The sequence below is a fragment of the Antechinus flavipes genome, chromosome 1 (genome assembly GCF_016432865.1).
Source record: "Antechinus flavipes isolate AdamAnt ecotype Samford, QLD, Australia chromosome 1, AdamAnt_v2, whole genome shotgun sequence".
NCBI classification, from domain to species: Eukaryota; Metazoa; Chordata; class Mammalia; order Dasyuromorphia; family Dasyuridae; genus Antechinus; species Antechinus flavipes.
Window position 1 is genome coordinate 548,890,376 of NC_067398.1, and position 23,409 is coordinate 548,913,784.

The following is a 23,409-nucleotide window of genomic DNA, read 5'->3' on the forward strand; positions in this document are numbered from 1 at the left end:
CTTTGGGGAAATTGCAAAGCTAATTGTAAAGATTAAAGAAGAAAGACGACAAAAAAAAAAAAAAAAAAAAAAAAAGCGGTCAAATAACCAGACTGACTGTGTCTGATGGGGTAATTCGCGATGTTATCAATCATTCCCAACTCTGTAATGAAGAGAGGGAGACATTTTCTTTAACATTTTTCTGGGGCCAAGGTTGGTAAGCTTAATTTCATAGTATTTAATTGTGTGTTTCTGTACTTTCTGTTTCATTGTTGTAGGTGTAAGATAGGTATATATCTAATATAAAGACATGATTCATATCTGGCATAAAAGATATTATAAGAAATCTGGCCCATCTTTGTGGAAAGTGGGAGGAAGGCCATGCTAGACTTCTTTCCAGCATGCTTCCAACAAGTCATTTAACCTCTCTGAGCCTCATTTTTTCTATCTGTAAAATGAAGTTAGATTTAGTATGGATTTTGTCTCTTCCAGCTCTAAAATTCTATGATTCTGTGAACTGATTAAACACATGCAAATAAATACAGGCTCAGGAGCTAAAGGAAATCAGACTTTGGACAGATTTTAAATGAAAACTAAATTGAAATGAAAATGGAAAATTGAACCTCACATTTCAAGTACAGTGTGCCTTCTGGATGTTAACACAACCTACGATCAAAGCTGTTGTATTGCTGCTGAGATGCTGGTGAAACTTCACAGATTATCAGGCGCTCTTCCATGAACTCCAGAAATATTGTCTGTAGCTATACTGCTGCTATGACTTGTTGACTATCAAGGTCTGAAGGAAACAGCAATATGTAACCTCTCAGTCTTAACCTTTTCATGTGCCTTAAATCTAACAGCAAGGGTAGGGTTTTTAGTGGAGAAAGGAGGTAATTCATTTATTTTTTACCTTGGTGGGAATTACATTTAATGTTCCAATTGGGTAGATAGGAAAATCTGATTTAATAAAAGATGGTGGCAAGTAATATTAAAAAATAATTAAAGTGTAGCTCAAAGAGATTGAAGACAGAAAGAAAGGCGCCAGCCATATCAATCAACAAATATTTATTAAGCATTTAATACATATTAGGTATTGTGTTAGATATACAAAGAAAAAATGATATAATACTTGTCTTCAAGGAGCTTACATTCTCATAGTAGTAAAGAACTAGAAGCAAATAAATTCCCATTGGCTAGGAAATTGTAGCACATGAATGTAATGGAATCTTAATATGCCATTAATTAATCATAATTAATATGATTAATGCCATCAATTAATTAAAATCGAGAATTCAGAAAAACATGTGAAACTTATGTGAACTCATGTGAGAGGGAAGTAAACAGAACCAATGAAAAATATGCATTCCATAACCCTTCTTCTGCCCAAATCTGGGACAATTTTCCTAAGGAACATACCTATTGTCCCATGCTGTGAATAAGGAAACATGACTCCTGTTTGACTGAGTGAAAGCTGAGCCTCAATATTATGAGTGAAGAAGGTTCTGCAGTTTCTTCAACTCAGACTTGAAGAGAATTGAGATTTGGGGACTTATAAATGGCAAATATTGGAACTCAGAGCTGCAGACATCTAAGAGAATACAGCTCCGATGTATCTCTTGATTTCCAGCATCTGCAACCCTGGAGATCATAGAGAACTCTCCCTCCCTCCTTACTCTCTCTCCTGCTTTGACCCATATCACACTTGTTTCCAGATTCAGAGTTCATTTACAATTGTGGTTCTTTGATATATTCTAATCTATATAACTTCTTCAATTCCTACTGGCTATTTTCTTTGATTATCAGGTTTACTATTTATGATGGTCTTTTGTGTACTGAAGTTTGTTGAGGAAGGATTGACCTGGTCAGTGTAAGCTAAGGGCTGCCCTAATCCTTGAAAACAATTTGTAACCAAGCCTCAACTCTAGAATAGAAATAAATTGAGATAGGAAAGACTGATAAAAGCATGACTTCTAGCATGATTAACAACAAATCTTTAAAAAGTCAAGGCAAAAAAAAAATTGTCTGTCAGACAACTAGATAGACTATCTGACGTAGTCATTTTCCTTATCAGTGCCCCCTACCTCTTTAATAAAAGGAGGAAGACACAATTTCCTTAAATCTCCTCTGAGGCTAAGCTTAGTCATTTTAATTACACAACATTTAATTGTGGTGTTTTGGTTTGTTTTTAAACTTTTTGCTTGCATTGTCATTGGTATTAGATAGGTATATGTATGACTAATATAAAGACATGGCTTATTGGTGAAATAATAGATATTATAAGAGATTTTGGCCCATCTTTTTGGAGAGTAGGAGGATGGCCATACTAGACTTGCTTCTAATACATTTCCAATAAGTGATTTAACCTTTCTGGGTCTCAGTTTCTTTAACTGTTAAACGAAATTGTATTTAGCATAGCCACATAGTAAATGACAAAGAGTTAAGATGATATAGTCTAGGACTCCTCATTTCTAATCCTAGGTTCTTCTCCATAAATTTTTCTGTCAATATGTTTTTCTCTTCCTTTTTAAAAAAAATTGTCTTATTGATGCTCCTTGTTTTTTATCTTATTTTTTTTTAGAAATTCACTTTTAGAAAAATGAGGCCATAATATAGCAGATGAATTTAAGGATTTAGGAACCAAATATTAGTGATCTAGAAAATGACTTGTATCTTTTTAAAAAATTTATTTGTACTTTCATTACTGAATTAAAGAGTATTTTTCTAGGAAAAAACCCAGAAATTTACTTTTATATTATTTTCAGAATTTCATGTTCTTCCTCCTAGTTTCCCCTCTCCCATGCACACATTGAGAGAGCAAGAAAAACAAAGCTGGTTACAAACAAGTCAAGCAAAACATTGGTCATGTTCTCAGCTTCCCACCTCCCAAATATGCTTCAGTCAACACTCTGGGACTATCACTTCTCTATCTGGAGGTGGGCAGCCTGCTTCATCATGAATCCTCTCTGTTATTATTATTATTTTTTACATTACAGTTTTATCCATCCACATAGATTCTATCTCTAAGAGTATACACTCCCTCAGCTATATGAACCCATTCTACTTTGCCTATAGTTGCATCTATATCTTAAAGGTACAAGTGTTTCTGAAGATTAATTTATGTCACAATTTTTGTTGATTATCATTGATTCACATTATAATTTTCAGAGCTGTGTCCCCATGGAAAAAAAATTTTGAACCTAAGCAAAATATTTGAACCATCACTCAATTTCTGATAAGCAAGGAGAGCTTCTCTACACAAACATCCATTGAAAGGAGAGGTGTAGAAAATGAGGAATCCAACTAAATTAAAAACATCCTCTGTCTTTGCTCCTGAAATGTCCTTTGGTTCCTGGCAAGCATCAGGAAGATCTGACATTTTACTGATGGGAGGGGTGCGGTTTTGATGCAGGCCAAGTGCTTCATGTCCTGATCCTTTTTGGATTTAGTCATTAATAGACTGAGGAATCCTGTCACACTAAGTGAAGAATAGCCCTACATTTTTTATGATCTCTAAGTTTGGGTATTCATGTCATAGAGATCATTTGTATTCCTTTTTAAAAATAGCTATCTTGATATTTGGAGACCCTCAAGTTAAGGTCTTTTGAAATTCAGTTAAGCCCCTTCTTTCATTTTGTTTCTGTTAAAGTCATTAGAAAAACAAAACAAATATGAGGTAGTAGAGCCTTTAAAATAAACTGCCCATTGTTTTATGGTGATAATATCATTCCATTGGGTCATCCATTCTCTCCATATTGATGTTTTTCTTTGAACAGTCTGGGCAAGTGAATTGGGAAATATATGACATTTTTTGGATGTATTTATTTACCTGAAAGTGCACTTTAGACATATTGAATGAGATGCCATGTAGACATCTCAAATTCAACAAGTCCAAAATGCAGTTTTCCTATCTTGATTTCCAAATTTCCCTACCATGTCACAGGTACTGTCCTTTTAGTGACCCAGGACTGAAACAATGGAGTTGACCTCAGCTCTTCATTTTCCCTTGAGCCACAAATCAAAATAATTGCCAAGTCTTGATATTTCCAACTCTTACATCTCTTGCACCTGTCCCTTCTTTCCACATCTATAACTCTAGCCTAGTTTAGGGCCTTATTACCTCTGGCCTGGAATATTGCAATAGCTTCCTAACACATGTTATTACCTCAAGTCTTGCCCCATTCCTATCCATCATTCAACAGCTTCCAAAGGGATTTACTAAAAGTACAAGGCCTGTCATGCCCTTGCTCAAACTTGGATGGTTTCTCTGTAATTCTAGGAGCAAATTTCAATTTTTGATGCAATTGTCATTAAATCTCTTTAGAACTTGGCTCTCTACTATCTTTCAAGCTTTAATATACTTCACTCCCCTTTGTGCACTTGACAATCTAGCTAAACTGGCTTTCTCAACGTTCCTTATAGATAATTCTCCTCCCATCTTCATGGCTTTGTACTGGCTCCCATATTCTTGGAATGTAGTCTCTCCTTACCTTTTACAATATTTTATTTCCTTCAAGACTCAGCTCAATTACCTCCTTTTACATGAAGTCTTTCCTGATTTTCCTTATAAACTAATGTCCCCTCACCAATCACCTTGTATCTAAATTGCTTATATCTAGTATGTACCTATTGTTCTTCATAGAGTATAAATTTGTTGTGTGCCCAGTAGTAGCCAGAATTTAATGAAGGAAAATTCTTCATTTGGGCTTTTAACCTGATTAACAAGAAAAAAGTCAGGACAAAGGGAATTAGAGTGATTTACTATAGGTATGTCAAGGTATTAACACATTGTTGCTGATCATCAAAGATCAGTGATGGTTTCAAGGAGGTGACAACTTTTCTAAGTAATCTTAAGACAATGCAGGTAGGTCTACTCAGGAGTAGAGGTTGGGCCCTTGCATCTCAATTTCTTTCCAAGGTATGGAGAATGTGACAATTTGCACCTGATAAAGGGCAGGTAGTACAGAAAGCTGCAGACTTCATGTCTATGTCTCCTTCCCAGAGCCTCCCCCAATATTGATAAAAGCAGGACTGGAGAACAATGGGATGCTGAAGCACCATAATTTTCAGCATTTGGAATCAGGAAGACTTATCTTCATCAGTTCAAAAATAGCCTCAGATATTTACTAGAAATGTGACCCTAACAATTCACTTAACCCTAATTATCTCAGTTTCCTCATCTGCTAGATGAGGCAAAAACTCCAAAATGGGGGTCAAGAAGAGCAAATCAACCGAACTCTTTGAACAACAACAACTGAGCGAGGCAGTTTTTCAAATTATTATCAGGATTACGTGACCTGGTGACAAAAAATTCTTATTGCTAGCCTCCATTTGCTGAAAAGATCCAGAGGTCAGATAACAGATTCTTTTATACTTAGATGTCTTACTTCTGATTGACCTGATAGTACATTATTTGGACCTCCTCTGACAACCCTGATTGGTGTATGTTTTAAGGAGGAGATGGGCTTTCCTTAGCTCCCTCCTCCCCAAGAAAGTAAGCAAACTTCTATACTGGTTATACATGTACAGTCATTTTTTGACCAAGGCAGTTGGGATTAAGTGACTTGCCCAGAGTTACATAGTTAGTAACTGTTAAGTAAAGGAGGCCAGATTTGAATTCAGGTCCTTCTGATTCCAGGGCGAGGGCTCTATCCACTATACCATCTAACTATCCTTGTATAATAATTTTAAACATATTTCCATATTAGTCATTTGTGAAAGAAAAATCAGAACAAAAGGGAAAAACATTAGGAAGAAAAAGCAACCCCTTCCCCCCAAAAAAAGGTGAAGTTAGTGATCCATATTCAGTCTCTATAATTCTCCCTCTGGATGCAGATGGCATTTTGCACCCCAAGTCTATTGGAATTACCTTGGATCACCATATGGCTGAGAACAGCTAAGTCTGTCATAATTGATTATCTCATAATATTGCTGTTATGGTATACAATGATCTCCTGGTTCTGCTCACTTCACTCAGCATCAGTTCATGAAAGTCTCTCTAGGTTTTTCTGAAATTAGCCTGATGTGGAACAAGAACTTTAAAAACTCTAAATCATCCTGTTTCCATTCTTACCTAGAGCTAGACCAACTCCTGAGATTGCCTTGATTAGCATATTTTAAGACAGACTGGTGCCTGGTCTTGGTCATTTCAGTATTGTTGGCACTCATGCAAGTTTGTTTTCCACCATACTTTACTTATCTCCTCTCCAGTTCCTCCTTTAATCCCTGGACCCTGTCCTTTCTTCCCTCCCCCTCCTCTCTCTGACTTTAAAGGTCAGCTTTACTTAGAATGTGTTACTTAATCACATGCTTTGTCATATTTGGTTTAGCCTCTGAGCTATTTCACATAATAAATAATTTCCTTTTGTGGCTGTGATAAATTCTCTTACGTGAGTTTTTCACTGATTGAACCACTCTCCCAAAATGACTTCTTCAAGCTTGCTCATCATTTCTTATAGAACAATAATATTGCATAACTTTCTCAGCTATTCCCCAATAGATGGACATCCACTCAATTTCCAATTCCTTGATATCACAAAAAGATTTGCTATAAATATTTATATACATGTGAGTCCTTTTTTCTCTCTTATGATCTTTTTGGGATATAGACACAGATTGTTGGATCAAAGGGTATGTACAGTTTTTAGCTCTTTGGACATGATTCCAAATATTTCCACAGAATGACTGGATCTGTTCACAGAACTCTATCAACAAAGCATTAGTGTTCTAGTTTACCCACATCCCCCCCAATATTTATCATTATCTTTTCCAGTCTTCTTAGCCAATCTGATAGATGTAAGGTGGTACCTCAGAGTTCTTTTTAATTTGCATTTCTCTAATAAATTTTTTCATATGATGATAGGTGACTTTAACTTCTTCATTTGAAAATTATCTGTTCATGTCTTTTGACAATTTATTAATTGGGGCCTTATAGACATTTTAAACTGCATGTATACATATATAAAGTCCACTCAGCTGTTCTAATGACATCACTCACTTCTGCCCCACCTCACCCTCCCATTCCATAAACTCTAGTGTCTCCCTTTTTCCTCTAGAATCATATTTAATATCTTCTGTTTAGCTTTTATAGCCTTTTATAACCTTGTTTCTTTGAAAGCAGGAACATTTAAAAAAAATCTTTCTTTGTATCCCCAGCATTTAGGATAGTGCCTGGAATATAGTAGTCACTTAATTACTTAATAATTACTTGTTGACATGACCTAACTCTCCTCTGTGTACCCTTTAGTGACACTGGTCTTGCTTCGAACAAGACACTCCATTTCCCATCTCTGCATTTTGTTTTCTTTTTCTTTCTTTCTTTTTTTTTTTAGCCTATCCCTTAGACCTGAAATATTCTCCTTCCTTGATCCTGCCTCTTGGTTTTTTGTTTTTTTCCACTTCCCATAATTCTCATTTAAAATTCTACCTTCTTTAAGAAGATTTTCCCCTATTCTCCTTAGTGATCGTTTTTTCCCTCTGAAATTACCTCCATTTATCTTATATATATCTTGCTGTTTATATGTTGTCTATACTATTTGACAATTAGCTCCTTAAGGGCAAGGTCTATGTTTTTGCCTTTCTTTGTGACTTCAGTGCTTAGCAGAGTGCCTGGTATTTTTTGTTATTCAGTCATTTTTAGTCATGTCCAATTCTTCATGATCCTAGATGAGGTTTTCTTGGCAAAGATAGCATTTCCTTCTCCAATAGATTAAGACAAACAGGTTAAGTGACTTGCCAGGGAAACACAGCCAATGAGTGTGTACATACAATATCTTCCTGAATTCAAATCTAGCCTCAGACTATGTGATTCTGAGCAAGTCATTTTACTCTGCCTTAGTTTTCTCATTGGTAAAATGAGCTGAGAAGGAAATGGCAAACCACTCCAGTATCTTTTCCAAAACATAAACAAAAACAAAAAACAAAAAACCCAACCCAAATAGGGTTATGAAGTGTGAGACAGTATTAAAAAGAACTGAATAACAACTTCCTGACTCCAGTTGTAGTGTTCTGTCTACTGAGTCACCTATTACAGAGCACCTCTGCCTGATACATGATAAATGCTTAATATATACTTGTTGATTTGATTTTTGATTTCTGAAAGGACATGAGAAGTTTAAGAAAGGAGGAAAGACAAATTCAAACTTCATTTTTTCTTTTTCTTTTTTTTCCCTTTCACAGTTTTTTTCAAGAAAATAATAATTGATATGAATAAATCAATCAAAAACCCTTTGTTAAGTACCTACTATTTGCAAGACACTATGATAAGTGCTGGGAATATAAATACAATAAGTAAAATAATTCCTGCTCCCTGAAGAGTCTATCTTCTAATGAAGGAGATAACAAAGACATATATGTGTGTGTGTGTGTGTGTGTATGCCGAATAAATATAAAGAGAATGAAGAGAATAAATTCAAAATAAATCCAAAGGAGCTTGAGAGGGCAAGCACTAGCTATTTAAAGGGTTTGGGTAAGGCTTTATTTAGATACTGCTTTATCTGCTCTTAAAGGAAGAGAGAATTCTATGGGAATAAGGTGGAATGAGACACTAATATAGTACCTTAAAGTTTGCAAAGTAATCAACAACTCTTTGTAATAAATGTATTAAGTATTACTAAATACTAGCATATCAGAAGAGTCTTTTGAGATTCAAAGATGATTCCTGATGAATGTAGAGATCAAAGACAACATTTAAACTTTCTTCCTCTGTCTACTATCCCAACATGCATGTCTTATCTGCATCTCCATAAACCTATTGCAGGCTCAGAGGCCACACCACCGAGTGTGAGGGATACTCCTCAAACCTGTTGATAAGGCAGGAAGATGTTTTTACCAAAGTGTGGGAAGACTTCACTTGGTGGATGAGAACAATTTGTTCCAAAGGTCATGAAGACAACTGAAGTAGTCATTGGATTTGGGAGAAACGGTGAGGTTTAAGATTGTGCAACTCTTGTTGAATTTTTTTTCAGTTGTATTCAACTCTTTGTAACTTCAATTGAGTTTCAAGATGAGTTTTCCTGATTCCAGGTTGGGCTCCATTCACTGTCTCACGTAGCTGCCCTTGCACAATTCTGCTTTGCCTAAAACCAATTCATGGGCAAATCAAGACATCATCTATATCCCAATATTGTGATGTCACTGGTCCTGTTCAAAAACAAAGGACAAATAACATACCAACATGCATCTCTAATAGGGTCCTAATATTGTATTCATTTACTTATAAAATTATTTAATGAATATTTTGCATGAAATGTGACCTAAAGAAAATAGGGGAAGAGGAGTTAACTTGTTTGTAACCATATTTGAACATTTATTATATGATTTGAAAGTTACTCTATAGGCAAAAGTTTTCCAGTATTGAGCCCAAAGAGTTCTGCTTGCTATTATTAAGATAATTGTTTCTAGATTCATAGAAAGTGAGGTAGATTTCACTGTCTTCCCTTCCCCATATTGCTATTTTTTTTAAACATTATGTTTTATGTGATAATCTCTTGAGTGTTCAAAACAGAATTTTTTTAAGTCTGAAGAAAAAGCCATTTTTTCCTGCCTTCGTTTTAAGTCATCCAGAGCACTGAAGCATTTGATTTGAAATCAAAACAAAGAGTAAACACAGGAGGCCAAATTGTATTCTCTTTATATGGGAACTGTGTACTTGGATTAAAGAGCCTGGTTCATAGGAAGAAAACGACATGGATTTTAGAATAGATATAAGAGGAAAATAGAGCAAATTTTTCAACCTATCAACCCTGGCAATGTCCCTTTAAAGCTCTTCTTTTAAAGTACTGAGTAAAGCCACTGATACTGAACTCATATCCTAAATGAAATAAGAAGCTTAACTTCAGTTCAGTATAATGGGAAAAGACTAGGCCACTAAAATGACATGAAGAGGAAGAGTGAAACATAGTTTTTAAAATTCAAAATTAAGGATAATCTGCTGTTTCAGTATTCTTCTCAAACAGTATGGGACTGGGATTTTAGATTTATGTCCAAGTATCTGAAATCAGGGACTTGAAAAGTTGATAAAAGGAATATTTATTTCTTTGTAAGTCCTAACAAAAACTTGCTAACTTCATTCATTCACTTAATGTATATTTCACTTTTCTTACTATATATAAGGGCCTTGGCTGAGAGGATATAAAGATACATATAATCCCTGATCTCAAAATTCATTTATATCCAATAAGGATGACATCCAAATATATAAAAAGAATGCAAGAAAATTAATGCTAAGTGCCATAAGGGAAATCTGAGTAAAGAACTATAGAAGTTAAAAACAAAATGACATTATATAGGAAGGTAAGAAAGCATCAAAAAATACTTTGTGGAGGAGCTGGAATCTAACTGTGCCTTGAAGGATGAATAAGATTTTCATCATGGTAGGGGAAGCAGCACATTACATTGCATGGAAGATTTGTTTCCAATATCTGGGGATGTAGGTTCAAATGATTCTTCCATATTATCTGTTTTCAAGTCACTTAACTTTCCAGGACCTCAACTGGGCATTTGTAAAATTAGAGGTATGCACTAGATAGCCTTGGATGAAATGGTGTCTTCCGATTCTATAGCTGTGATCTTATCTTCTATAATATAATATGAAAAGAATGAGGAAGGGAAAGCATTCCAAGTTCAGGGAATGTATAAATAAAGATGAAGAGATGGGAAATCATAAGGTATTTTTGGAGAGATAATGGTTTTTCCTTTGGCTGAACTATGGAATATAATCTGAAGAATGGTAGAAAGTAATGATGGAAAGATAAGTTGAAACTGTATTCTTGAAGGCCTGATGGAAAGATAAGTTGGAACTGTATTCCTGAAGGCTTGATGGAAAGATAAGTTGGAACTGTATTCCTGAAGGCTTTAAATTCTAGATTAATGAGTTTAGAATTAATTTGATAGACAATTGGAAATGTGTTCATCCTTCATTTTTGAATCATGATGTATCATGATGTAATGTCTTGACTCATGCATGAATGAGGCAGACTTGCTTATCACAGCTCATCAGTCCTGAAGAAGGTGAGAAAATATAGAGAAAATGTTAATGATGGAAATTAAACTTACACCTGTCCCAGTTTACTTGTTCACATTCTCACTCCCAAAGTTGGTTGTTAGATATTTTACAGAGGTAGATATTTATCATTGGTACCTTTGGAATGAAGTCAGATGGGAGATGCTAAGTTGGGAGAATGATAGAGGCTATCAAGTGAGCTATCAAATAATTTCAATAGTCACTTCAAGTAGAAGAACAGGAGAGGTAGAAGCTCAGAGTCAGAGATCTTATTACTGACTATTTCCTTCTTTCTTTCTTTTTTAAAAATCATTTTCCAGATATGACTGAAAAGTAAGAGATATGAACACTACTGAAGCAGAGGCAGTCCTAGAAGGACAAGATGAATAGGAACAGTGGAGTTCATAAGCTCATAGCTTTGGAATTGGAAGGGAGACATGCAATTAAATCTCTTTCGTCCTACAAATGAGGAAATTAAGATTTGGGGAAGTTACTGGAAGTCACAGTAATAGTAAGGATCAGAGGTTGGATTAAAATACAATATCGCTGATTTGGGGACAAGTCAGAACCAGTGACTCTTTTCACTGTATAGTGAGCGGCTGGAATTAAAGAGATGATATGTCAAAAATGAGCTTTCCCAATGCCTATTCCTTGGGAAGATCATGATAAATTTAATGAAGGCGGTCTTAGCCTGGGCTCCATAATTGTCCAAGAAGTCCATAGTGAGATTTCAAGAGTTCCATGAATATGGAGGGATATATTTCTTTATAATAACCTCTAGTTGAAATTTAGCATTTCCTTCAATTATTTAAAAACATGATTCTGAGGAGGAATCTATGGGTTTCATCAGAAGGTGTCCATGGTACAAAAACTGCTAAGAAGCCTTAATTCTAATTAAGCTCCAGAAAACAATTTTTTATCACAATTCACCCAGTGGAAATCAGGCTGTGGGGGTATGATTTATATTAAATAGATTACAGCAGACAGATTTATTACCCAGAGTGACAATTTATGAATTTGCCATGAGAGGGAGAGTCATCTGGCACAAACAATTTGTGTGGGGCACTCCCTCTTGGTGCATAGGTCCACTAAGGGCACCAAATTGTAAAAAATTGGGAAGTTGCTTGGTGATCATAGAATCAGAACATAAAGGGGTTCAGTGTTCTTAAGGAGTATTTCCATTTAGCTGATGAATTACCCTTCTATCTCTTCAGGTTATTTCTAGATAAATAATTGGGATCACTCATTAACTCAGAATCTAGAATGGAGTACGACTCACTAGCAAAGTCCTGCTCTTTGACAGGCCTTTATCTAAACTTTTTTTTTTTTAAACTGCAGCAACTCTCTGCCTTTGCTCCTTTCTGCTACATTACCTCATAAATGCTATACTTAAGAAGAGCACAGCTTGTCTTAGATTTTACTCTCCCTGATTGAGACTTGGATATACCCTAGATTCTTTAGCAATGATTTTTAGGTGTGTTTTTCAGCATCATCTATATGGCTAATTTCTTTTTATTCTGGGATGCTTTTTAGCTTCATCTTCAAAGGCTAGCATTTTCAAAACTTGCCCCATGGTGGGAGAAGGGGAATGGCTCATTCATTTTGGATTCAGCAACTCCAATAGCACTAACCAAAGAAGTTTCTGAGGATTTCCATATTCTGTAGGTTCAAGTTAAGAGAAGGGAAAGAAAATGAGGTTTTATTTAGCACCTACCATGTGCCAGCCACTGTGCTAAGCAATTTATACAAAAGTTTAAGGTGTACTTGTGAAGCAATGCAACTGACTTTTAAAAAAATACATCAAATCATAACTCTAAAGGTGGAATGGACTCTAGAAGCCATCTAATCTGCTTTTATTTCACAAATGATGATACCCAAATTCATGAAGATTTAGAATGACTTGCCCAAAATCTCACAGGTAAACTTCAAGGTGGAATTCAAACCCAGATTTTCTAGCCTCCCAAGTAGATGCTCTTTCCCCTGTCTTTTACAGCAGATCCTCCATCTTGTCATCCCTCCTCACTTCTTGTTATCTATTGGCTGCTTCCTTACAACCTAAAAACATACTCTTCCTCCTCTTCAAAAAACCCTCATTTAATCTTTTCGTTCCTACTAGCTATCATCCCCTATCTTTTATATCTTTTGTGGCTGAATTCTTCAAAAAGATTGTCTACATAAGTCCCTCCACATCAAATCTCACTATCTTCTTAACTCTCTACTGTCTGCTTTCCAACCTCACTGTTCAGCCCAAACTGTCCTCTCTGAAGTTAGCAAAGATCTCTTAATTGCCAAATCCAATGGCCTTTTTTTTTCCAGTTCTCATCTTTCTTGATGTCTTGATTACCATTTTTTTTTTTTTGTTTTGTTTTGTTATTTTCTTCTTTCTAGATTTTTAGGATGTTACTCTCTCTCTCCTGGTTCACCTCCGACCTCCTAATCTACTCCTACCTACCTGTGCCTTTTCAACCCCTTTCCCTGATCTTCATCCAAGTCATACTCATTAACTCTCAGTGTCCCATAAGTCTCTGTCTTGGGTCCTTTTCCCTGTTTCCTCCAATACTACTTTTCTTGGTGATCTCATCAGCTCCTATGGATTTAATGACCATTTCTATACCCATGATTATTAAATCTATTCTCCATACCTAAGCTCTCTGTTGACCTTTCATCTCTGATCTCCAACTGTATTCCATACATCTCAAACTGGATATCCAAGGTACATCTCAAATTCAACATGTTCAAAACCAAATTCATTTTCTTTTCTCTCCAATTTTTAATAAAAGAGGTCAGTGCCATTCTCAAATGCCAAGGACTATGAGGAGGTAGACTCACAGTTTATTTGCTCTTGAAAGAGTAGGTGTTCCTGAAAGTGTCAATCAACTCCCATTGACTAATAATTAACAAGAAAATTAATATTATAATGGGATGTGGGCTCATTCTAATGAGGGTCTTGAGGTATATAATTTGAATCATCCAAGTCTCAGTCAAAGAGACAACAATTTCCACATCACCTGTCTGACAAAAGGGAGAACCCACTTTCCCCAGACTTATCTGAGTTAACACAATGAATAGAAATTTTTTCTAAATTTAGAATTTCTTTGACTGCCTTTGATTGGATCTTATCCTGGAGAAGTCTTTACCCAAATTTTCCCACACTAGTTAATTTCTGGATCAGGAAATAGAAAGACTTGGCCCTAATTCAATAATTAGTCATTAAATGCAAGGGAAAAATAATCATTTCACTCCCCATAATCCCATCTGTTGCCAAGGCTCTTGATTTCACTTTTGCAATGTTTCTCTACTAGGTCCCCTTCTCTCCTCTGATACTGGCACCAATCTAGTGAGTCCAGAACTTCATTTTCCTTCATCCTGGACTATTGCAATAGCCTGCTGGTAAGTTTGTCTGCCACAAGTGTCTCCCCATTCCATCATCCTCAGTCCATCTTCCATTCAGCAGCTGAAGAGATTTTCCTAAAGTGTAGGTCTAACTATGTCCTCCCCATTCCTCAATAAAACTCTATCTCCTCCAAGATCAAATACTAAAGCCTCTGTTTTGTTTTCAGTCTTATATAACCTACTTCTTCTTGTCTGTTAGATCCCCAATATATAATCTGGACATCCAATGACATTGACCTGCTTGTTGTTCTACCAACAAGATACTCCAAACTGTGGCTCCAGACATTCTCTCTGGCTCTCACCCCATGCCTGGAATGTTCTCGCTCCTCATTTATGCCTCTGGCTTTCCTTGGCTTCCTTCAAGTCCCAGCTAAAATCCTATCTTCTGTTGCAGTGGCATTAATCTCAAATGGAAATAAGATCACTAATTGTACTTAGTGGATCTCTGTGGATTACATATTGACTTAGAAAATGACATATTAATATTATCTCTGTTACCGTATTTTTGTTTATTTTATTAAATATTTCCAATTACATTTTAATCTGGTTTAAGCAGCACTTGGCAGTGTCATGGTTACATAGGGCATTTGATATCTCTGTTTTACAAGAAGTCTTTCTCAACACCTTTTAATTCTAGTGCCCTCCCTTTGTTGATTATTTCCTATTTATCCTATATATTGATTGTTTTTATTTATTTATTTTATTTGTATTTATATTTTTATTGGGCAGCTAGATGGCCCAGTGTATAGAGCATTGGGCTTGGAATCAGGAAAATTTATCTTCACAAATATTTGGTCTCAAATATTTATTAGCCATGGAACCCTGGTCATGGCCCCTCAATCCTGTTTATCTCAGTTTCTTCATCTGGAAAATGAGCTGAAGAAGGGAATGGCAAACTAATCTAGTACCTTTGTCAAGAAAACCTTAAAATGGAGTCATGAAGAGTCAGACATGATTGAAACAATCTGACTACATATTTATTTGCATGCCTCCTTGACTAGATTGGGGACAGGGAATGTGTTTTGCTGTTCTTTGAATCCTCAGTGCTTAGTGAAGGTAGTTAACAAATGATTATTGATTGACTGATTGACTATACTACATTGACATTCAATTCAAATCTCAAGTCTTACTAAAGCCCTCCCTGATGCCTCATTGCAGTGTGGAGGTGAGCTTGGGATCTCTAAAATTATGTCAGTAGAACACACACCACAATGCTGGGCCCATAGAACTTATGTAATAAATATATTTTTAATTTATCTATTCATTTACACAAACCTGAGAAGTTCCACCTGCAAAGTTAGAGAGGCTTCAGTTATGGACACATGCCAGGGATTGTGTTTGCTGTCTGAAAGCTAACCTACAATCCCATTGTGTCAATATGGTGAACATCATCTGAAGAAGGATTACTATCTAGATGGAGGAAATACTCTCAGGGACAAAACATGGGTCTTTGGAAAAGTTGATGACACTGAAGACTGAGCTATCTACATTGTGGATATTGATGGGTTTGTGGGTTGTTCTTAGTTCTCCAAGAGGACCAAGAGGACTTCTCTATGTTATCTCACTTGTCCAACTTTGGCTGCTCAGACCAATATGAGCTTGGAATGCTCTGCCGCAGGTTGGACTCCCATAATCTATGAACATTTGCCATGGCTTTTCTAACTTTGTGCATCTCATGTTTCCTCTGAATTAATTCAGTTCTGCTTCATAGAGCCCCTCTGATGAGGGCATACCATGCTGGGAAGTCCTTGTATTGCTTTTTCTGACCACCTTGTGAGTGCTTGTCCTGTGTGAACTCTCCATAAAACAGTCTTTTTTGGCAAGCATAAATTTGTCATTCAAAGAAATTGTGTCTCTGGAGCAGAGTTTGAATTTTTGGCAATTTAGTTTAGTACGATTTAAAGATAAATCTTATCTTCATGGAACTTAGAATCTAGTAAAAGAATACAAATGACATATCTGCCAATGACTTTAACACAGAATAAATGCATTTTTAGTTACCAAATACCAGTTAAGGGCTGAGAGGATAGGATGGGGATCAGTCATATTTGAGATGCTCTTTAAAGAACCAGTAAGAATTCAACAGGTGAGGTGAAAGGGAGGGCAAGGCCTTTTAGGCAAAAGGGATATTAACTTGCTAGGTAGCATAGTAGTCTGGAGTCAGGAAGACTACTAGCTGGGGCAAATCACTTTACTTCTATATGTCTGTTTCCTCATCTGTAAAATGGGGATAATAATAGCATCTACTTCCCAAGGTTGTTGTGAAGATCAAATGAGATAATAATTATAAAGTGCTTAGTAGAGTGTCTGGCACATAGTAAGTGCTATATAAATGTTACCTATTATTATTATTAAAGAGCAAGAGCCCTACCTAGGAATTTTTATAGACAGAGTGAGCAACCACTAAGCTCTCTGGGTAAACCCTGGAGGCTACTTTGGGGGAGGGGCAGAACAGGAGAGAAAGGAGCTTGTTAGGTAAGTTCCAGAGTCATCAGAGTGACCTTTGGCAAGACTTTAGTTGAGATGACTGAAAAGGACCCTACCTTTGAACTTACTTTCTGAGATAAGAATATCTACTGGATATAATACATCTAGGATTTGCATAATGCTTTTAAGATTTGCAAAGTCTCATTTGATCTGCACTACAACCTTGGGAGGGAAGTGATATTCTTCTTTAACAAATGAGGCATATAAAAGAAAAAGGGATTTGCCTAGAGTCACAAAGACTTAAGAATCTAAGGCAAGGTTTGAACTGAGGTCTTTTTAAATCCACAGGGATGGGTGGTGATCAAACTAGGTAATATTTGTAAAGTACTTAGCATAATGCTTGGCACACAGTAGGTGCTTAATATATGTGTAAGTCCTTCCCTTTTACAGATTTTAGTTCAGAGTTCTATCCTTTTTATCACCTGGCTGAGCTGAATATCATTTATCTTTCTAAGTCCCTTGGGGTCTAGCATGGTGCTATATATTTAGTAAACGCATAATCAGTATTTGCTAAACTGAATTGAATAACTAATCCTCATAAACTGATTTTTTAAAAAAAGCAAAATAGTTTTTAAAAAAATCATGCCTTAAGAATAGTGATTTTTAGCCTTTTGCAAAAGAGTCATGTGAAATTAGATCCTTCCATAAAGGCTGGAGGTGGTTTGGGGCTCTGAGCAAAGATGGGGGAGGAAGTCTATGGAAAGAGACTTTTCATTAGGTACTGTAGTCATCGGGGAATAAAAAACCGCTGGCGCAAAAAGTAAAATGTATCCCCAAATGTGGACACAAGGTAGGAAATTGAAGTCAACTAGTTAGGTTACAATGGATGGAAATTGTGCTCATACATCATACTATCACTGGAACACCTTGGATATCATTGGAACACCTAGGATTAAGGTACCAAGAAGCAACTACCCAAAAATGTAAGTAAAGTTAAGATAAGTCATAATCTTAGAAACTGTAATATGTCTGTCATGATGCCAAAATGACAGCAGCTTTGGGTGACTGATAAGCAATATTGAAAAAGGAGATTTGGAGAATAAGAATTTGTCACTTTCCTGAGTATAGACCTAGGGAAGGGGCACCCTGATTAGCTGATAGGAATATTCTGGTACCTGGAGTAAAAAGAAGGTGAAGCAGGCTATTATAGCTTGATGCTCCCTTAAAACCATTCAATTCTCTTTTAATCTGACTGTGGAGTCACTGAGCAGTCTTCTCATCATAATGCAGTTTTCCTACTGGGAAGAGAATAAACTGACCAAACACCCTGAGCATTCTAGTCCCTCTCACAGTTATATTTATTAGTGTGAATCAGTACATTTGAATTTTGGTTTTTCAATCATCTTGTGTGGTTGGTTAGTGCAAATTAATACCCCAGAGTATACAGACATAATTGTTTTTAAAGCATTAAAACTAATGTTTTACCCTCAGATAGACCCCTGAGCCAGTGTTCTTAAGCTTATTTATATCACTGATGCTTCTAGTTTCTAGTTTTTAGCCTATGGATCCTTCTCAGAGTCATGTGTTGAAAAGCAAATGAATTATTGAAGGAAATGCTAAACTTTAGTTACAAGTTAGTGAAAATAAAGATATAATCTGGTTCCTATCCAAATTTACAGACCTTCCCTCTTCCTCCAAGTTAGCCATAACTTAAAGGATCTGAAAAACCACAGATTAAGATCCCAACTTCCTTGCCACCCCCTTTCCCTCCTCCCCCCATTTCATGCATAGTGCTTTCATACCAAGAGGCTTAGTCTGAAATAGCTAGGGAAGCTTTTATCCTTTCATTCTAACATTAATGTTGGATAATGCATTTTTATTCTAGTCATGTCATTAACTGCGCAGTTTTGACATGATATCAAAATAACATTGCTATAAATGTTACAAATTAAATGTAGCCATCTTAGTTAAGAGAAAGTTTTAAGTAATGATTAGAAGATCAGCTCTGTGGTCAGGAAGGCTCAGTTCAAATTCTGCCCTTTATATGAGCCAATTCTCAAAGTTGTAACTTACAGATGATTTGATACTCTGCATTAGTGTTTGGAATTTTTTTATGACCAGTGAAGTAACAGGTCTGGACATCCTAATTAAGAGGGATGGGATTTAGTTCTGTATATGTCCTTATTTCTTACCTGACAGCATCACTCTGACTTCTCTACCCTGTCCCAAGGAAGCTCACTACTGGGAAAATCTCCCAACTTTCCATTAATCTTGGTATTTTCCTTTATCACCAATCGGGAACTCTGATGAAAGATAAAGCCGTGAACTCTGAAACTTCCATTTAAGGAGGCAGCTCAGCTTAGAACTTCCTCTCATTTCTCACCTGGCTGTTTTACTCTGGGGCAACTCTGACTTCTTTATCATCTTCCCCTCACCCTCTTCGAATTCCTTTTGTAAGTTATCTTTACTGGATTAGATTGTAACCTTCTTGAGGGCAGAGACTGAGTTTCTTATTTTGTATTTATTTTCCCAGCACTTGTGCCTGGACAACTAGAAAATCTATTGCCTATTGACAGCCCCAAATCTATCCCTTCCCCAAATCCCTTAGTTAATAATATTTATAACAATAATTAAATGATATTTATAACAATAATATAAAAACTTATGAGAAGCAATGGGGTATGTTGCTTCTGACACTAGCATTATGACCCTGGACAAGACAATCTCCCCAAACTCAGGTGACTAAGACTGAATTTCCTCAACTGGAAACTTTAGCTTAGAATGATTTCTTAGGTCCCTTCTTTAACTAATGGACAGTTCTAAATTATAGACAGGCATAAATCCCTGTAGAGGGAATTTAAATACTGACATGTAGACAAAATCACAGATCCTTGAAGTACTGACAGATTAAAAACCCAGGTATCATAATGAAGCTTCAAAATCTTCTTGCTTCTGATCATTGTAAATATTTGGATTCAGTTTTGAACTCGGTAGCTAGGGAAGGTTATTGAGGGATCATCTATCAATACACAATGACAAGTTTAAATAGTATTCATGGGAGAAAGGATTTACTATTCACTAATGTAAATGGAGATAAATCTACACAGACGAATTTGGCATTCAAACAGAGGGACTTTCCATTCCTCCAATTTCTACCTGCTGGTCTCTTGAATATATGATCTGTCTTGGTTTGGGGAAATCAAAAGTAAGACATTTTCCTTTTTTTTTTTTTTTTTTTTAATGAAAGTCGTGAAATTGCTTCAAATAAACCCATCATTTTAGAAAAGATATTTTTTTGTTGATCTCAGACCATGAAATCATCATTGATTTCGGGTTTTAGTTTCCCTGGACATTTGAAATAATCCATTTGTTTTTCAATTGAAAGTACATAGAGTTATTTGGCTTTGTCTTTAATGCTGAATCAAAATCAAAGAGGGAAAAGATTATCTTTTCCCTTGGAATTGTTAAAATTAGAAAGGTAAAATGTTTATCTTTAAATAAATTTTAAGGAATTAAAAAAGCCATCCTTTTCTTACCAAAATGTGAGCAGTTTCTTAATGTTTTCAATCTCTTAAGAGTTTTTGATAATAAATCTATCTCATATCTTATATCTCTCCAATTAAGTAGGTTAATTCTTGTCTGTTAAATGTACTACACAAATATTGTTTATTCAAAGATATCATCAAAGGGGAGCAAGCACTTAATAATATTGGTCCCCCTGAGGAAAGTCCCATCCAGACAAACAATACAGAATTGTCATCAGGGCCTTTCTTTTCAATATAGTAATTAATTTAACTGTGTTCTAACTCAGAGGAGGTAACTGGGTGTCACAAAGGATAGAATGCTGGGCCTGGAATTAGGAAAACCGAAATTCAAATCCAACCTTGGACAGAGTAATGTGGGGCAAGTCACTTAACTTCTGTTTGTCTGTTTCCTCAGCTGTAAAATGAAGATACTAATGGCACCTGCTTTTCAGGGTTATTAAATGAGATAATATTTGTAAAGCACTTAGGACAGTGCCTGGCACATAGTAGGTAGTATATGAAACCTATATAAATAAAAGTATTATATTGTTATAATTGTGGAGATGAGGGCTACTCAGATAAAGGGATTAGACTTACAATGTCTCATTTATGCCCTGAACAAAAACATTAAACTGTAAGGTAGCTACAAAATCATAGCTTCTTTGTCTGCTAGTGAAAAATATTTATGGGCAGAAATACAGAATTTATTTCTTTTTTCACACCATGGGGTGTGATCGCAGAAAGGTGCCTCTGGTGGGACACGTTCTCAGAAGTACGCCCTGAGAGGGCGCGTTGACACCTACCTTTGTTATGAATGCAGCATTGCCAGCATGCGTCAGGAAAATGACTTTATTTACTGACCTACCTGTTCTTTTATTTTGCCGATTCCTGAAGAGAAATCTCATGCCCTTTTTTTCTGAGAAGGAACTATTCTCGAATTATCGGTCATGCTTTTCACCTTAGAAATGAAATTCAGAGTTGAATAGGTTTATGAGAGGGTAGTTGGGTTGTTTTAGTTGGATTTGTTCATCAGGTCCCTTAATAATGTCTGGCATGAGTGGGGTGAAAAACCCTCGTTCTCAATTTAACTAATCAGAGAAACTTCAGAGAAAGCGTTTATTTTATCCCTTTAGGGAAAGGTGCAGACACACCTGAAATACATCCCAACTCGGCCACGTGCTCCTGGAACCTAGCCAGCTTCCGGCTTGTCCAGGGTTTAAAAGCAAAAGACCTGAGCCTTCTCATTGGGTAGACTAAAATGATGCAACTATCCTTGACCAATGATCACCAAGGATCACCAATGTTGGCTGCCTCCCACAGATCGCGCCACTTTCTGTAACTTCCTGTATCCCAGGGTTCAAAGTTCAGCTCTCCAGCGATCATATGACCTCCCCAGGGTCCCTGCTCTGGGAACAGGAATCATGTGACCGAGAAATACTTCATCCAATCAGTCCCATTCAATGTTCTTTCATATCTACCTTCTTATATTTCTCTTAACTTCTGTGTTTGAACTTCAAAGTTTCTGGCAGCTCCGGTTTTTCTTTTTTTTTTTCATCCGAAATGTTTGGAAGGCCTCTATTTCATTAAAGAGCATTCTCCCCACCCAGAGTAGAAGTTTTACATTTTTTTTTACGTCATTGACTCTTTTGGCAATCCGATGAAGCCTACAGGACCTCTTCTTAGAACAATATTTTTAATTGTATAAACATAAAAAGCATAGGCTTATAAAAGAAACCAATTATCAAAATAATTACCAATAATTATCAACCAATTTTTAAAATAAGTTCATGGATTTCAGGTTAACAACATCTTCCTTTGAGTGTGCTCAGGAGTCCCTTTCCTGGTACTTGATAGGGTATATATATATATAATAAGCCCAAAAATCCCTGCCTGGTTCCAATCCAACATGGAGAACTTTGAAATTCTTGTTTCCAGCTTTATGCAAGTGAACCCTAGCTTGAGGGATGGGAAATTGTTTTGTAACAATTATTCTTGCTATTATCATAATAGTAAAAGTTTTTAGCTCAAATTCCTAATTGGCGTCTGCTGGCTGATTGAAGCACATGGATGGGGGCTTCTGACTGACAGTACTAGGAACCCTAGCCTCTCAAAGTTACCTCTAGAAATCAAGGCAATAGTAATCAGCTGATTTGGGTGGGTGGCTGGCCCGCTGGGAGTAGGAGTTGGGAAAGTAGCTCAGAATGGGGTGCTACATGAACACAAACATAAATGTGTCTGTGGTGAATTGCTTTCAATCCTATTCAGGAAGTTTTTATTGAACATTTATGATTTGACTAGCATTATGTTGAGAAAAGTGGGAAATAAAAAGAATAAAGTAGTCTTAGCACCAAAGGAAATTAGTTTCTTGTTGGGGAAATAAAATATGTACATATGAAACAATTAGAGAACATTGTTAGCAAGACTGCATTTGAGAAGGGATTTCTGAGTGAAAATGATTTCCCTTTCCTGTACTGAGCAAGAGCAGAGCATGATGAGCTGAAAATCTCATTCAGTAAAATGTGTGTGGTTCAGAATGGTGAGTGGTCACCATGCAATAAAACACTGGAGAGATCTCTAGAAGCAAAGCAAAAGTTTATTGTATGTTCTCTCCAGAAATGGGCATCCCTCCCATGGAACAAGCAATCGAAGGGAAGAAGCACCTTTTAGGACAGATTTTACACTTTAAATAGTCCCAATGCAAATACCCCTCCCACCACTGACCATCATTCTCATTGGCTGAGAGTCTTACATTCTAAATGAGGGAACTGCCCAAGAAATTGAACTTGGCCAATAAGCACATAGTTGCCCATATTTGACTGAAGTAGGGAGAAAATGCTGTCATGGGAGGATAGCAGAAAGGGATGCTCTTGAATCAATGCTCAAGGACCTTCAGGCCTACTCCAACTCTGAAGTAGATGAAGCCTTACTCAATTTTCACAACTGTCTTGAGAGATCTCACCTCATCTCATTCAAATGGAAGGGGTTTTCCTAGAGAAATAAGAAGGAACATTTAATGAGGAAGAACAAGTATATGACATTTAGTAATTTCTAGCTCAGTACAAATATATTTGTCAAAAATGACACATA

The 23,409-nt window shown here is 36.3% G+C and overlaps 1 long non-coding RNA gene across 1 annotated transcript in view; it reads right to left on the bottom strand.

Annotated features, from left to right (window-relative positions):
* Nucleotides 1-22,897: 22,897 nt before the first annotated feature.
* LOC127544152 (uncharacterized) overlaps nucleotides 22,898-23,409 on the bottom strand; it is a 50,397-nt gene continuing 49,885 nt past the window's right edge. Inside the window, exon 3 of the long non-coding RNA XR_007949384.1 lies at nucleotides 22,898-23,310. This is a non-coding gene — a long non-coding RNA (uncharacterized LOC127544152). The remainder of the gene's footprint in view (nucleotides 23,311-23,409) is intronic.